The following is a 19412-nucleotide window of genomic DNA, read 5'->3' as shown; positions in this document are numbered from 1 at the left end:
AGTCAAAATTTACATCCCGACGGATGATAATTATCCATCGAGTCGGATCATCCATCGGAATACAATTTGTCAATCAAATCAATTATTTTTCTGGAATATTTTATAACTCGACGGATAACTGATTTATTCTCATCCGGCGAATTGTCTCAATCCTAGCCGTTAATTCCCTGAACACTATCCATCGAGTATACTTACAGCTTGTAAGCATGACACGATGGATAAGTGACGGAATTTTTACAGTTTATTTATTTTTAAACGACTATTTTGGGTAATTTTTATTGGTTATTTTATTTTACTTTATTTTTTTTATTAGTTAATTTCTGAGATAGTATAAAAGTAAATTCACTTTTATTCATTTCTTTTATCATTCTCAAGATTCAATTGCACTAATTTCTTTCTTCTCAAAAGCAAACTCTCTCTCTACAAATTCCAAATCTCTAACAATGGCACCTGTAGTGAAAATCATGTATCAAACCGGTTATATCTATAAGAAAAATAACTTCTCAGCTTTGGTGAACAAGGAGATTCAACAGTCTGGTGACTATCACAAAATGATGGATTTTGTGAAGAACTGCAAACTCAACTATGCCATGCTAGAATCACCCACCATTTACTGTGAGGTTGTTGAAGAGATATGGACAACTACAGTGTACAACTCGACATACAAGACCATCACATTCACTCTGAAAGGTAAACAGTTTTGCATAAATAGTGATATTGTTAAAGCATGCTTCAAGATTCCTGATAATACTGTAACTGCTCCACACACAGACACTGACATTGTTAATATGCTTAATTCCATGGGCTATGTACTCACTACTTTTAAATTAAGTGAAATTAGGAGTTTGGGTCTTAAGAAAGAATGGAATTATCTGTATGATGTAGTAACTAAGGTGTTTTCTGGTAAAGTTGGTAACTTTGACTCGATAAACATTTATATGCTTAACATGCTTTACATGCTAGTTACTGATAAGTACTTTAATTTCAGTGATTTGGTTTTGTTTGAGTTAGGCTTTAAGTTAGGAGAGATCAATAAGAGAGGTAAAAGTGTCTATTATGCTAGATTCTTTATGATGCTTGCTAACCATCTTATTGAAGATATTGTGATTGAGAACCCAACCAACAAGTTAAATTGTTGGGTTCAAGAAAGAAGGATCATTGCAGATTTAAACAGAGCAAACCATCACAAGAAGGTTCCCTTATTCTACTTTCCAATAATGGAGGGACCTCAGGTAAGTGAGGTAATTTCTTCTGTCTCCACTCTTCCAACCTCACAAATTTCTTTGCTTTCTAGTGTAGCTATGGCAACTGTGTCAATGACCCCACATTTTCCTAGCCAAGCTACCAAACCAACAAAAGTTCCTAAATCCAAAGCTAAGAAAGCCCCCTCTGATTTCTTTCAAAGAAATCAGTTGTAAAATCCACCAAACCTAAAGAGGGGAGTGTGAAGGTGGGCAAAGAAAGGTGAGGGACAGGGTGAAAATCAAAGAAGCCCTAAGGATAAGGTTGGAGAAGTGAGTTTTTCCCAGCCTAGCCACACTGCAGTTTCTCAACAAACTGTAGTGTTTAAAAAGGATTTAAGCTCATTACTAGTTGCAGCCTCCCAAAAGGATGTGACTATTGAACAACACTCTCAGCCAAGAGCACATGCCAAGAGGGTAAGGGACACAAGCTCACCCCAAACTTATACCAGAAAGAAGAAACCAAAAACCCTTGGGGATGCAAAGGGATCACACACTGTGCAAACTGGTGCTAAAGACCCAGTCACTGCACCATCTCAAAGTCAGGTTGATGTGACTCCAATAAATGTGGAGTCACATCCAAAAACTCTAATAATTGAAGCACCTGAAACACCAAATTCTCCCACACACTCATTGGATGTTGATATGATTCATACATCTCAACCAAATTCTCCATCTTTAACTCTGTTGGAGAAGCCAAAAATCCATGCAAGTGAGCATCATCTTCTAGATGATTTGTTGGCTCACTTGCCATTTCTTTCTGAGACTGTTGAGACATCTGTGCCAAAATTTTCATCAATCTGCACAGTCTACAATAGTCTCCACTCCATACTCATTCATTTCTACTCACTCGATGGATATTGTTCATCCATCGAGTAGTTATTGTATCCCGATGGATGTGCCTAACAGCAGTCATCTGTCGGATAGTCAAATTACTACCCCGATGGATATTTCTCATCCGTCGGGATTCTCTGCACAACTTCAAAGTTACACTATAGTTACAAGTGCAGATGACTTAGTAATTGTACAATCACTTTTAGGATTGAGGGAAGGTAGTGATTTGAGTGAGAGTCTGGGTTGCTCCCAGGAAAAAAGAGAGGAAAAGAGTGACCTAATGCAGTCCATTTCTTCATGACTGGAAAAAGTGAGTGAGAGGAGTCCCACCTTAGATGGTGAATGTGAGGGTGTGAGCGTGGGAAGCCAAGGTGAGACCTTGATGCAAGAAAAGAGAGATAATGAGAGAAATACAGGTACAGGAGAAATAAGGGTGGATGTCATTGTAAGTGAGTTAATGAATGTCCAGGATGCAGACAAGGAGGGACTATCTCAACAAAGTCAAGTTGTTATAGATTCTACCTCCTTGGATGCTGAGACATTTACTCACCCTGTTCCAGCATATCAACTTCTAGCTGGACAGGGCAATGACAATACAGAAAGAATGCTAAATTTGGTGCACACCACACAGTCTATGCAAAGAGCAAAGGATGCAATCACAGCTCTGCCCTCTACAGCTGGTGATATTGACTATTAGACTGGTGGTTCAGAAGATTTCTTTGGTGGTGAGGATGAAGAAAGTGAAGAAGAGTCATTGTACATAGGGGGAGAAGTAGGCCCTAGTTTCAGATCAGGCATGCCATCATTGGCCTTCTCTAAGAAATGTGATGAACATCATTTCAAGACCACACTCATCCAACTTATCAGTCGAACACAGTCTACTCTTCAATCATCCAAAAATGCTAGCACCAAGAAGCTTCTGCAAGCACATCTTGCTTCTCTCCAACTAAAGCAAATTCAAGGCTATCAACAAAGTCAAAATGTCACTTCCATCAAAAATGAGGTTGGTCAACTCAAGAAGGACATTTTTGAGAGATTGGAAGCTAGACTTCCAGAAACTTCAATGACAGACATTAAAAGACAGCTAGGGAAGAACTCTGATCTTGCTACCAAGGTGGATTCCCTGGACAAAAGGATGATTACTATGAAAGTTCTCTTACAACTATTTATCTACACCAAGCATAACAAAAAGACTTGCTTCAGAAGCTAGTGGCTGAACAGACTTCTTCCTCTACTCAACTTGTTGATAACAAAAAGGGGGAGAAAGAAAGCTCCATTGTCCCAGTCAGTCAAGAGAGTTCAAGGATTGAGGGGGAGCAAAAAGTGCTCAATATTCAAGTAAGTAAATCCATTGTGCCAATAATTGCTTTCACAAAGCCACCTGCTAAAGATAGCATAGATCTAATCAAAGAAGCAGCAACCAATTTGAGAGCAGCTGAGAAGAAGTAATTGAGTCCAATCAACTGGAAGAAAATTAATGAGAACATCCATAAGATATTTGGTCCAACACAGAAGCCAGACAAAGTCTTCAATCATCACTCTAAAGTCATGAAAATTTATGTGAATGACATAAGTATGAACTATCTGGAAAGAGGTCAAACTTCCTGCATCAAATCTCCAAAGAAAGATCTCATCATGAAGGCCAAAAGGAACTACTCTAAGTTTTCAGACAAGAATCCTATGGATACAGTGTTTGAAACACCTAGGCCAGATGAGAAGAAGCTGCTGGCTAGGTCTATTGCATTCTACAAGGATCCAACTGATACAGTGATTAAAAGGAGAATTGCTAAAATTTACAGAAATAGTAAGGAGATTTGTGTGGTGGTTGGACACCCACTATTAGTGGAAGCTAAGAAGGAAGAGAAAGAAAGAATCAAGCTAGAAAAGAAGCAAGCTGCTTTGGATGCTAAGAAGCAAAATCAAAAGAAAGAACAAGCTGCTATCTTGGACAAGCTTCAAGCTGTAAAAACCACAACAGAACTTCCTGTACAACCAACTGTAATTACTGAACCTAAGGATCTGAAAATGCAAGAAGAATCACAGAAGAAAAGAAGATTTAGATACAAACTCCATTCCAAGAGGAAAGTGAACTTTAATAATGAGGAATTTGAAGACCAATTTCCCAAAAAGCCTACAACTACAACTCAGACATCAAAACCCTCAGTGGTATTTGAAGAATTCAAAGTGGTTGATCCAACAAGAAATATTCATGGTGAACCAATTGTTCCTAAGGATGAGCCAGTAGATTGGGATATTTTACCAATTCCTGAGCTAAATTTACCCATTTCAAGATAAAAAAGACAGACTAGAGCTAGCAAGAAAGTGAAGCATGTATCTCTCAGATCCAAAGCTCTAACCAAATCTCAACCCAAAGTCAACAAGAGAGATTCCATGTACATTTATGATATCAAGGAATTTTAAGACCTGAATCTCTACTTGGATGAACTGGAAGAAGTAAGAGGAATTGATGCTTACAGACACCTTCCTGAAAGACTGGTATTTAAATACAAGAGAGAGAAATAGATAACATGGCCTCTTCACAGGATTATCCAAGAAAGCCAACCTATTCTGATTAAAGTCTATTCATCCTTCAAAAAGAACTTTGGATACAATGTGACTGCAAGAAAAATAGTTCTAAAGAGGATTGAGGAACTAAGGAGTATTAGAGTCAAAGATGCACTTCCAAAAACTCTATTTATTCCCTTTACAGGCAAAATAGTGCATCTAAGGCCCTATTGGCTGATAGAATTCATGGATGACAAAGGTGTTGGAAGATTCTTCAGATTGGAGGACCAATTGAGTATCTCTAGCAATGAGACTCTTTTGGAAATACAGGAAATGCTAAATCTCTAAGAATCTGATGAACTTGAATTCCACAAACAACTTCAGAATCAAATTGAAGAAAATAACAGAAGGCTTGGGAAGAAATCCAGACAATCAAGGAAGTAGATCTATCTGCTTAGACTAGAGGAGCATCTTGATAACAATTGTGAGCAATTTATTTGTGTACTTTATAATTTTTAACTTTTAGCAATTATTAGCACTTATCAGTTTTATGTACTATTTTTCAATCTGTATCATTAGGATGTTTTGTTATCATTAAGTTTCTCTTAATTTATGGCTACAATTCCAGTAGACATAAATTGGGGGAGATTGTTAGGAATATGTTGTGTACTTGATGATAAGCTAAACAAAATACCTTAGTAGATTTAACTTAGTGAATTTTGTAGCACCCGACGGATGACCAATTATAGTCCCGACGGATGATTCAATATAGTCCCGACGGATGACTAATTGATATCCACCGGGTGAGTAGCTTATGTAACAATAATAACTGTAGCACATTTTTGCAAACAACTTTGTATAGATTCTGTAGTAGCTTATGAATCATGTAGACTGCTAGTATATGTGCAAAATAGGTTGATTAAATGTAAATATAAGATGTCTTATAATTCTGCACAAATGAAATGGAGTCAAGTGATAAATGGCTACCCGACGGATGATCAACAAAGCTACCCGACGGATGATCAACAAGGCTACCCGACAGATAACAAGCATGTACCCGACGAATGATCAATTCAAATATCTGTTGACAGTGACAACATAATCACATGCATCGAGTGTTTACAAAAGGAATGTGGCAGCCTATTTAGCAGGGTTTTGAGAATAAAGAAGCATTACCATTTCCATGCTATTATGAAGATATTCAAAGATGCTGGAATAGAGTAGTGAAGCAGCATGGAGTTAGACTTGATAGGTTTTGTTTTATTATCTTCTCTTATTATCATGCAAACTTGGTGATATATAAACCAAGTGTAGCTAGTAGGAAAAAGTAACTAAGCAAACACATTTTTAGCAGAGAAACATTTGCAAGCTGTATTCTGTAGAATTCCCCTGTAGTTTGGTTGTTCACGTGTAAAGCAGCTGTGAGCTATTTAAGCTTCACAGGGTTCTCTTGATATATATATATATATATATATCTGGTGGATACATTCAAATCCAACAGAAAGTTTTAAAGACCTGAGTTTTTTTATTACTTTATGTTTGATTAACTTAACTATGTATTCCGCACTTTGCAAATCAAACAGTTAGATATAAATTGAGTTAGAACCATTTTTCATAAATCCCAAAAAGAAGCCAGAATTACATTCAACCCCCCTTCTGTATTTTTTATTTTATTGTTAGGGAATAACAATCTTGACGGGAATAAAACTCGTAAAACAGTGTTTACGAAAATATCGTAAACAACAATAAAATGAAACAATGATTATGGAATTGTATCATAAACTTTATTCAAAACCGGACTCTTGATATTAATACTCATTTTGTTGTCATATCAAATGAGATATCAATACGAACTTCGATTCTCACAACATCCCCTACTGAAGTCAACATCAATTATCTATATTAATACCACCTTTGATATTTAACAACAAAGTAAGTATCAACATAAATCAGAAACTGAATCTAAACTGCATTTCACCTTTTATTCAAAACAGAAACGGTTGATAAATCATTTATTCTATGATTATCAAAACAATTTAGAAACAACAGTTTAGATTAGAACCAATTATATTTCATGTTGTTTCTGATGATCAGTCACGAAACAACATCGGTATCCCACATCCATACCATAAATATAGGTACTACCCGTATCCCGCAACCATACGGTACCTATAGGGCGCCATAAAGGCATATATTAGCCTTGAATAATATTACAGATGGACCGATTTCTCGATCACCTACGCTGTAACCAATAACCATTCCAATCTTGAAACCTTTTTATTGAAAAGGAGCCGACTCAATCGACATCATAGATAATTTTATTCCCCCATTCACTTGGGCAGGAATACTCGCAACAAAATCATCTTTCTCAAAATACAAAATGTTTATAAATCCAGTAATTTGATAAGTAAAACATTTAACTATTCTGAACATATAATAACAGAGGGTACTTGCATGATAAGTATTTTAATTCAGCGATATGTAAAATAATTATCTATTCTGAACTGAGAATAGGGAAAGCAATATTTGTATAATAAGATTCAAAATATATAGCACTTGAACAATAAGTGATGATAGAAATACTTGCCTTTAGGTTTTTTAGCAGTGTGTCACACTCGTAGAAACGCAATTATCTCATTTAGTATCTCCAGACATCACCGTCTTTTACTTCGCTAGATCTCTGATCTACTGCTCATGCAGTTGTTACAAGCCTGATATGCAATACCATTCAATTTCATTCTTTTCCCTACGTCTTGTCCTGATCAACTTGAATGATCTGTATCTATAATTAAAAGATACACTTTTAATAGTCTAATTGATAGTTACTCGACGAATTGCGCGTCAAAACCCTATTGTCTACCCATACGATAGCTCACACATAAAGGAGACAGTCAAACATAAGACTTATGACCCACGTATGCACGTAAATCAAATAGCATATAAGCACCTAACTCACGTATCACATAATTCATATCACACATGCCTCAATTCATCAAAAGGTTCGACTCGGTACGTTTAAAACTGAAACCGGGTCAAAAATATGATTTATCGATCAATAATCGACTCAAAATAACTCGTAAAACAAGCAAATTTTCGAAACAAAAACATTTGTGTCTCGAAAGTATTTTTATTGAAAGCGGAATATTTTTCTGAGTCTATACGCGTTCGTTTTGTATTAAACAGACGAACGATTTATTGATTACGATTAAAATAAGAATAAAATGGAATAAATCAATTAATAATAATAATATTTAATTTTTAAATACCAAATATAATTTTTAAAAGCTAAAAAACAATTTTTAGGATTTATTTGAATAAATTATAAATAGTTATATTTTATTTAACTATTTTAAATAAAATTAATTGATTAAATAAATTAAGCAATTAATTAAATCTATAAATAATCAATTAAAATAAATTTTAAATAATTCAAACAAATATGGGTTTTTGAAAATAATAAAAGAAATAATTTTTGGAATTTAAAACAATTAAGAAAATAATTTTTAGAATTATAAATAATAAGTAAATGATTTTTGAAATTAAACTAAATGATTTTTAGAAAAATGGAAACAAATTTTGAATTATTTATAAAAGAAAATACCACAAACAGTTTTTTCAAGATTTTAGTTTTGGGGATAAAGATCGAAACCGGGTTGTTTCTAGGTTTAAAAACCGGTTATTAAGAAAATCCGGGTCGGGTTGTACCCACCGGATTCTGGCGAATTACCCAGTTTCCGGCAGGGTTGACCGACACTAGTGAGTCGATTCCCGGCCAAAAGCACCCCTGTTGGCTTCTTTTTTTCAGTATAACGTCCAAAATCGATTCCACGACTCAGAACTGAAGCTATCTAAATTATAACACCATCGGAGTAAGAACTCCGATCAAATTCCGAGAAACGCAGGTGGGTTCAATCGGACTCCGGCAAAACTCAATCAAATAACACAATTACTGTGCCAAATCAGAGCCAAAACTCATATGATCCTAACCTAATCATTTATATTATTCAAACACTGCAAAACACACCGGACAAATCAATTCAAATCAAATCAGTGGCTTTTTCCGACGAGGTCTAAACAATCACGAAAAATTAAACTAAAAATATCATTCAACTCCTTGCTAAACGATCTATTCATATACAACATCAAAATATCCAAACGATTCACCAATTTCAAAAACCCAAAACCCGATTACTATAAACAAAAATCGATATTTTGATTTTACCCTTTGATGCAGTTGATTGTATGAAAAGAAAGAGGATGATGAGAGCTTCAATTCTGTTACTCGAGCTTCGAAAACGGAAATCAGAATCACAGGAAATCGATGGATTAATTCTTACAGTTCAAGAACACCCCCAAACCCCTGTTCTTCAATTATTAGTTTTTCTGAAATTTTAATAAAAATAAAATGAATAAATAAAAATTCCGCTGTTATTTGTATTTACAGAAAATAATATCCCAAAAATCAATTTAGGGTATTTTTATTCCCATAAGTACAATAATTAAGCCCCAAAATAATAATTATTGGGAATAATTTTAAAAGCAATAAAATTTAAAATTTATATCAAAATTTCCCAAAAAATTAAAATAATTCAAAAATATAAAAATACTGGGTATTTGAAATACGATTGATTTTGTAAAAATAAAAACATGAATTTTTGTGGGCTTTGACGTACCGGTGGGGTCCCGGTCCGTTAGTTTTTGAAAAACGGTGACGATTGCTAAATTAACAGAAAATCCCGAAAACACATAACCAGTATCACATTGGACCATATCGGATCCGAAAATAGATTACTTAGTCGCTAAGTAACTATAGAAATAATACAATTTAGTATCAGATTTCGATAATTATCAAAACCGGGCTTCTTATAAAACACCTTATGAGAAAACAATGTAAAATATCCCGTCTCTCAAGAATACATGTTTTATTGATTTACCAAAATGATTATCGTATCGAAAATTTTGCGCCGGCATGCGTACGGATCAAACCATAATCCGGGTTGAAAAAGTTAAAACACAGAAAATGCTCAGAATATCCAGATTGGGTTACGAAGGAGTTTTTGGAAGAGTTTCGGGTTGTAAAAACGCAAAAACGGTTGAAGTTGGACGATTCCCGGGTTTATAAAATTATTTTTGTAATTACTCAGAAAATTATTAATAAATCCATAAATCATTATAAAATCATATAACAGTCCAAAAATTACCAAGAATATCACAATTATCTATATTTTTTTCTGGACATATAAAAATTAGTATACTCAAAGAATATCTTATATAAACATCCAAAACATCAACTCAAATTACCAAATAATTCACTAAAATTCACATAAAAATCACATAAATAATTCCAAATAATAATAATAATATCTGAAAATATGGGATATTGTAATTTACCCCCTTATAAGGATTCCGTCCTCAGAATTAGCAGAAGAAAGCACTAAGGGTTTTGTTACCAACTTCCCAACCTTGCATATGCAACTTTTCTTAAAATTTTGAATAACACTGAAATTCCTTATGATATACAGTTATCACGGGAGTTTCACTCTGCACCATTGATTTGTCCAACTTCTCAATATAATCACTTTTACTGCTCGAGAGATAGAGAGAAAGATAAAGAGAAAGAAAAAGAAAGGGAGAGAGAAATAGAGAGAGAAATAAAGAAACAGACTGACTTCGTTATACGCCATTGATATTCTAATCACATCGCAATCCATTGTAGTTATTCGTGATCCCATCACATAACCTTGCTTTGACTTGATCAAGATAACTCAGCCCAAGTCGATTGGCATACCTTCGATTATTCGAGATAATAAAATCATGAAATTTCAAAGAGAAAAGAATTTCATATCATAGCGGGTGTCCCACGATTGTGGTTACCAAAATCTGAAATTATGAGAAAGTATTGTTGAAATTAAAGAATAACTGAGAGATCAAAATGATCAAATGAACTTGGTATTGCGTGTCCAAATTAAGACACTACTAAAGGTTGTTATCCTTCTTGTAGTCACAACACACACAAGTGATGGCGTCCCATCCAACTCCTATCACAAAGACAGGTATACCTTGTGTCCCCTATAGTTAGGGTTGTTCATCTCAGTCAGAATAAAAGAATATTAAAGGAAATCCAAAATCAAATGAATAAAACTGGAAAGATTTCAAAGCTGATATTTCTGGAGAAAAATAAAATCCAAAAAATAAGATTTTGACACGAAATGACTAAATGACTGTTAGGGAATATATCCTCAAACGGATACCGCTTTTTGAAAGAGGTCAAAAAAAGTTATAGAAAGAGAAGGCATTTCCAAGGTCTTAATACTTATCTTCTATTTGAACTCTTCTGTTGGCTCGTCATCTGCTTCTAGACACTTCTTCATGTTCCAAGGATATCGATAATCTTTATCGTCATCGAATCGTAGTCTCGGAAGATTCCACAATAAAAGTTTGCAGGTGCCACGAGTTTTGTCCAGTTCAACACAATCATCTCAAACGAATGCGCCTATCTTAGCTTATTTGTTGGTACTATATCCAATAGTCTAACAGGAACTCGATATGAGGTCAAGCATCGTCACATAGCTATACACACTCCTACACATTCTCGTTTCTAGTTTATAATAACCTCAGCTCTGATACCGACCTGTGACGCCCCCAAATCTGGGGTCAAGGGATTTGGTCGTCACGATGAAACCTCAATCCAAATTAACCTGTTTAATTAATAAATAAATGCCAGCAACTGAAATATATCATCAGTGACCCAAAACTATACCCAAGATCTTTTAAGGTTACAATTCTAGAAATAAGAATTCCAAATTTCATAAATAATTTTTCACTTTCTTTTAAAACTCTTTCCAATAATTCAAATCCTTAAAACTTAGCCCGCTAGTATAACTTCGAAAAGAAGTATACGAGGCCCAAATACAATACACCTCTATAATATAATATAATATAATATAAACAACTTTACACAATAGAACTTACACTAGTTCACAAACCCTGGACCAACCACCTTTCGAAAGCTTCTTCTTTGCTTCCTTGAATTACGCGGTTAAACAGCGCAAGCTAATCCTCACTGGAGGTTAAATTTGAAAACAGACAAGTATGAGCGGAAGAAATGCTCAGCAAGTTTATTATAACATATATAGGGTGTTTTTGATATAAAACTGACATCTGCAATGGCACAGAAAATTTTAAAATCATAATTGCTGAAACAGAAAGTTTAATAAAGAATCGGATAATTGTTTCTTACTGTATACAAAACTCTTCATGAAATTTTCGAGTGAAATGCTTCAGCAATACTTTGAATCTTGACGGGAATAAAACTCATAAAACAGTGTTTATGAAAATATCATAAATAACCATATAATGAAACAATGATTATGGAATTGAATCATAAACTTTATTCAACACCGAACTCTTGATATTAATACTCATTTTGTTGTCATATCAAATTAGATAATAATACGAACTTTGATGCTCACAACATCCCATACTGAAGTCAACACCAATCATCTATATTAATACCACCTTTGATATTTAACAATAAAGTAAGTATCAACATAAATCAGAAACTGAATCTAAACTGCATTTCACCTTTTATTCAAAACAGAAACGGTTGATAAATCATTTATTCTATGATTATCAAAACAATTTAGAAACAACAGTTTAGATTAGAACCAATTATATTTCATGTTGTTTCTGATGATCAGTCACGAAATAGCATCGGTATCCCGCAACCATACCGTAAATATAGGTACTACCCGTATCCCGCAACCATACGGTACCTATAGGGCGCCAGAAAAGGCATATATTCACCTTGAATAATATTACAGATGGACCGATTTCTCGATCACCTACGCTATAACCAATAACCATTCCAATCTTGAAACCTTTTTATTGAAAAGGAGCCGACTCAATCGACATCATAGATAATTTTATTGCCCCATTCACTTGGGCAGGAATACTCGCAACAAAATCATCTTTCTCAAAATACAAAATGTTTATAAATCCAGTAATTTGATAGGTAAAACATTTAACTATTCTGAACATATAATAACAGAGGGTACTTGCATGATAAGTATTTTAATTCAGCGATATGTAAAATAATTATCTATTCTGAACTGAGAATAGGGAAAGCAATATTTGTATAATAAGATTCAAAATATATAGCACTTGAACAATAAGTGATGATAGACATACCTGCCTTTAGGTTTTTTAGCAGTTAGTCACACTCGTAGAAACGCAATTATCTCATTTAGTATCTCCAGGCATCACCGTCTTTTACTTCGCTAGATCTCTGATCTACTGCTCATGCAGTTGTTACAAGCCTAATATGCAATACCATTCCATTTCATTCTTTTCCCTACGTCTTGTCCTGATCAACTCGAATGATCCGCATCTATAATTAAAAGATACACTTTTAATCGTCTAATTGATAGTTACTCGACGAATTGCACGTCAAAACCCTATTGTCTACCCATACGATAGCCCACACATAAAGGAGACAGTCAAACACAAGACTTATGACCCACGTACGCACGTAAATCAAATAGCATATAAGCACCTAACTCACGTATCACGTAATTCATATCACACATGCCTCAGTTCGTCAAAAGATTCGACTCGGTACGTTTAAAACTGAAATCGGGTCAAAAATATGATTTATCGATCAATAATCGACTCAAAATGACTCGTAAAATAAGCGAATTTTCGAAACAAAAACATTTGGGTCTCGAAAGTATTTTTATTGAAAGCGGAATATTTTTCTGAGTCTATACGCGTTCGTTTTGTATTAAACAGACGAACGATTTATTGATTACGATTAAAATAAGAAAAAAATGGAATAAATCAATTAATAATAATAATATTTAATTTTTAAATACCAAATATAATTTTTAAAAGCTAAAAAACAATTTTTAGGATTTATTTGAATAAATTATAAATAGTTATATCTTATTTAACTATTTTAAATAAAATTAATTGATTAAATAAATTAAGCAATTAATTAAATCTATAAATAATCAATTAAAATAAATTTAAAATAATTCAAACAAATATGGGTTTTTGAAAATAATAAAAGAAATAATTTTTGGAATTTAAAACAATTAAGAAAATAATTTTTAGAATTATAAATAATAAGTAAATGATTTTTGAAATTAAACTAAATGATTTTTAGAAAATTGGAAACGAATTTTGAATTATTTATAAAAGAAAATACCACAAACAGTTTTTTCAAGATTTTAGTTTTGGGGATAAAGATCGAAACCAGGTTGTTTCTAGGTTTAAAAACCGGTTATTAAGAAAATCCGGGTCGGGTTGTACCCACCGGATTCTGGCGAATTACCCAGTTTCCGGCGGGGTTGACCGACACTAGTGAGTCGATTCCCGGCCAAAAGCACCCCTGTTGGCTTCTTTTTTTCAGTATAACGTCCAAAATCGATTCCACGACTCAGAACTGAAGCTATCTAAATTATAACACCATCGGAGTAAGAACTCCGATCAAATTCCGAGAAACGCAGGTGATTTCAATCGGACTCCGGCAAAACTCAATCAAATAACAAAATTCTTGTGCCAAATCAGAGCCAGAACTCATATGATCCTAACCTAATCATTTATATTATTCAAACACTGCAAAACACACCGGACAAATCAATTCAAATCAAATCAGTGGCTTTTTCCGACGAGCTCCAAACAATCACGAAAAATTAAACTAAAAATATCATTCAACTCCTTGCTAAACGATCTATTCATATACAACATCAAAATATCCAAACGATTCACCAATTTCAAAAACCCAAAACCCAATTACTATAAACAAAAATCGATATTTTGATTTTACCCTTTGATGTAGTTGATTGTATGAAAAGAAAGAGGACGATGAGAGCTTCAATTCTGTTACTCGAGCTTCGAAAACGGAAATCAGAATCACAGGAAATCGATGGATTAATTCTTATAGTTCAAGAACACCCCCAAACCCCTGTTCTTCAATTATTAGTTTTTCTGAAATTTTAATAAAAATAAAATGAATAACTAAAAATTCCGCTGCTATTTGTATTTAAAGAAAATAATATCCCAAAAATCAATTTAGGGTGTTTTTATTCCAATAAGTACAATAATTAAGCCCCAAAATAATAATTATTTGGAATAATTTTAAAAGCAATAAAATTTAAAATTTATATCAAAATTACCAAAAATTTCAAATAATTCAAAAATATAAAGATACTGGGTATTTGAAATACGATTGATTTCGTAAAAATAAAAACATGAATTTTTGTGGGCTTTGACGTCCCGGTGGGGTCCCGGTCCGTTAGTTTTTGAAAAACGGTGACGATTGCTAAATTAACAGAAAATCCCGAAAACATATAACCAGTATCACATTGGACCATATCGGATCCGAAAATAGATTACTTAGTCGATAAGTAACTATAGAAACAATACAATTTAGTATTAGATTTCGATAATTATCAAAACCGGGCTTCTTATAAAACACCTTATGAGAAAACAATGTAAAATGTCCCGTCTCTCAAGAATACAGGTTTTATTGATTTACCAAAATGATTATCGTATCGAAAATTTTGCGCCGGGACGCGTACGGATCAAACCATAATCCGGGTCAAAAAAGTTAAAACACAGAAAATGCTCAGAATATCCAGATTAGGTTACGAAGGAGTTTTTGGAAGAGCTTCGGGTTGTAAAAACGCAAAAACGGTTGAAGCTGGACGATTCCCGGCTATATAAAATTATTTTTGTAATTACTCAGAAAATTATTAATAAATCCATAAATCATTATAAAATCATATAACAGTCCAAAAATTACCAAGAATATCACAATTATCTATATTTTATTCTGGACATATAAAATTAGTATAATCAAAGAATATCTTATATAAACATCCAAAACATCAACTCCAATTACCAAATAATTCACTAAAATTAACATAAAAATCACATAAACAATTCCAAATAATAATAATAATATCTGAAAATATGGGATATTATAATTTACCCCCTTATAAGGATTTCGTCCTCGGAATTAGCAGAAGAAAGCACTAAGGGTTTTGTTACCAACTTCCCAACCTTGAATATGCAACTTTTCTTAAAATTTCGAATAACACTGAAATTCCTTATGACATTCAGTTATCACGGGAGTTTCACTCTGCACCATTGATTTGTCCAACTTCTCAATATAATCACTTTTACTGCTCGAGAGATAGAGAGAAAAATAAAGAGAAAGGGAGAGAGAAATAGAGAGAGAAATAAAGAAACAGACTGACTTCGTTATATGCCACTGATATTCTAATCACATCGCAATCCATTGTTGCTATTCGTGATCCCATCACATAACCCTGCTTTGACTTGATCAAGATAACTCAGCCCAAGTCGATTGGCATACCTTCGATTATTCGAGATAATAAAATCATGAAATTTGAAAGAGAAAAGAATTTCATATCATAGCGGGTGTCCCACGATTGTGGTTACCAAAATCTGAATTTATGAGAAAGTATTGTTGAAATTAAAGAATAACTGAGAGATCAAAATGATCAAATGAACTTGGTATTGCGTGTCCAAATTAAGACACTACTAAAGGTTGTTAACCTTCTTGTAGTCACAACACACACAAATGATGGCGTCCCATCCAACTCCTATCACAAAGACAGGTATACCTTGTGTCCCCTATAGTTAGGGTTGTTCATCTCAGTCAGAATAAAAGAATATTAAAGGAAATCCAAAATCAAATGAGTAAAACTGGAAAGATTTCAAAGCTGATATTTCTGGAGAAAAATAAAATCCAAAAAATAAGATTCTGACATGAAATGACTAAAGGACTGTTAGGGAATATATCCTCAAACGGATACCGCTTTTTGAGAGAGGTCAAAAAAAGTTATAGAAAGAGAAGGTATTTCCAAGGTCTTAATACTTATCTTCTATTTGAACTCTTCTGTTGGCTCGTCATCTGCTTCTAGACACTTCTTCATGTTCCAAGGATATCGATAATCTTTATCGTCATCGAATCGTAGTCTCGGAAGATTGCACAATAAAAGTTTGCAGCTCACGATGAAACCTCAATCCAAATTAACCTGTTTAATTAATAAATAAATGCCAGCAACTGAAATATATCATCAGTGACCCAAAACTATACCCAAGATCTTTTAAGGTTACAGTTCTAGAAATAAGAATTCCAAATTTCATAAATAATTTTTCACTTTCTTTTAAAACTCTTTCCAATAATTCAAATCCTTAAAACTTAGCCCGCTAGTATAACTTCAAAAAGAAGTATACCCAAATACAATACACCTCTATAATATAATATAATATAAATAACTTTACACAATAGAACTTACACTAGTTCACAAACCCTGGACCAACCACCTTCCGAAAGCTTCTTCTTTGCTTCCTTGAATTACGCGGTTAAACAGCGCAAGCTAATCCTCACTGGAGGTTAAATTTGAAAACAGGCAAGTATGAGCGGAAGAAATTCTCAGCAAGTTCATTATAACATATATAGGGTGTTTTTGATATAAAACTGACATCTGCAATGGCACAGAAAATTTTAAAATCATAATTGCTGAAACAGAAAGTTTAATAAAGAATCGGATAATTGTTTCTTACTGTATACAAAACTCTTCATGAAATTTTTGAGCGAAATGCTTCAGCAATAATTTGAATCTTGACGGGAATAAAACACATAAAACAGTGTTTACGGAAATATCGTAAATAACCAAATAATGAAACAATGATTATGGAATTGAATCATAAACTTTATTCAACACCAAACTCTTGATATTAATACTCATTTTGTTGTCATATCAAATAAGATAATAATACGAACTTTGATGCTCATAATATCCCATACTAAAGTCAACACCAATTGTAATATCCGGGATATATCGTGTAATTATTTTTGCTATTATATAATAATTATGTGTGTTCAGTATCTATTCTGTGAGCTAATTGTTAAGTGTTATCTGTACTTGAATATTCAAAAATAATATTAATTGAGTATTTTAATTTTTATATGTCCAAAATAAAATATAGATAATTGTCATATCTTCCTAATTATTTTTATGTTGGTTTATGGATTTATAAGAATCATATGAAATTTCTAAAATCTTTTTCCGGGTAATTAAAATCTATTTTATAAAAACGGGAACCAACCGACGTCAACCGTTGTTACGTTTTTGGAACCCGAAACTCTTTCGAGAACTCCTTCCTAACCTAGTTGTAATATTCCGAGCATATTCCATGTTTCGACTTTTTCGATCCGGCTTACGGTTTGTCCTGCGCGGGTCTCGGCGCAACATTTTTGATACAATATTCGATATAATAAAACCCGTATTTTTGATAAACGGGAGCTTTTTATTAAACTATCCCAATTATCACTTCGTAATACGTGTAACCAGGCGCAGAGACCAAGACCGCAGTACAAATTGTACTGATTTGGATAATTATCCCGAAAACCGATACCGTTTGGATCAGTTTTTACAAATAAACGTACCGTTTTATATCCGGAATGATCCAACAGGATACAAATTTTCCATAATTATAAATAGCCTTTTACCGTATTTTATTTCGTATCAAAATCATTTGCCAGATAGTTAATTATATAATTTTCAGAGAAAAGCCCTAATTTCTTAAAACTGTTCTAAGAATCAAACAGCAAAACGAAGGCGTTACCGATCTCTGTTTTCAAAGCTTGAGTAACCAAAATGAAGGATTTGAAGTGTTCTATCAGATTCTGAGCTTTGTTTCACTGCAGAAATCAAGGTTATTTTTCTAAAAATTTATTTATTTTCGAATTTATTTTATTAAAAATATGAATTTTTGTTCGGATGATTGTTTGTATGATTTGATGATTGCATGTTGTAGAGCTTGTTTTCCTGATGATTTTCATATGTTATACGTCTGATTTGGAGTTCAATAACATGTTCAAATTTGAGTGTGATTTTCGAATTTCAAAATTAGGGTTTATAACCCGTATGAATGTTCTTAATTGAAATTTGGGGGTTTCTTATTCTGTGATAGATTGATGTTGTGTTATAGTGGGTTGTGTTCTCTGTGAAATTTGCAATCTAGTCGTATAAGTTTCATGAACCAACGAGGTCTGTAGAGAAGGGAGTTGTGTTTTGAAGTTTTCTGATGTTCGCCGGAAACTGGAAAACTTCACGGCCAAATTCCGGCCAACTCAGGGATTGTTAGGATGAATTGATTGCATGGTTGTGTTCCTGATGTTGTGTAGATGTGATCTGGAGGTGTTGGTGGAGTGAGGACGCCGGGAACGTGTTCTCCGGCGAACCCGACTGTTTTCCGGCGAAGAGCTGGAAAATAACAGTTTAGTACCCCAACTTTTGAAAACGATGCAGTTAGGTCCCTGAAGTTTCCAGACTTTGCAAATTTAGGATTCCTGTTTATAAAATGTTTAAAAATCATATTTCCTATTTATTTTTATTATAAAAATTCATTTTTAATTTCTGAAAATTCTAAAAATTATTATTTTAATTCTGAAAATTATTTTTAATTCACAAATAAATCTAAATTAATTAGTTAATTAATTTCAGTTAATTTATAATTGAATAATTGGTCAATTAATTCGAAAATTAATTGATTAATTGATTTAATTAATTATTAATTGATTTTAATTAGTTATTTAATTAGATTTAATTATTTAAAAATGATTTAAAAATTCTGAAAAATAGTTTCGAGCTTTAAAATATTATTCTAAATTATTTCCAAGGCTCGATAATTATTCTAAAATTATTTCGGAGCCAGAATAGGCCAACCGAACCCTGTTTATTAACCCGAAATTGATCCAACGACCCGTTTTAATTCCGAAAAATGTTTTAA

Source organism: Apium graveolens, chromosome 2 (genome assembly GCF_009905375.1).
Source record: "Apium graveolens cultivar Ventura chromosome 2, ASM990537v1, whole genome shotgun sequence".
NCBI lineage: Eukaryota > Viridiplantae > Streptophyta > Magnoliopsida > Apiales > Apiaceae > Apium > Apium graveolens.
This window is presented reverse-complemented; position numbering follows the sequence as displayed.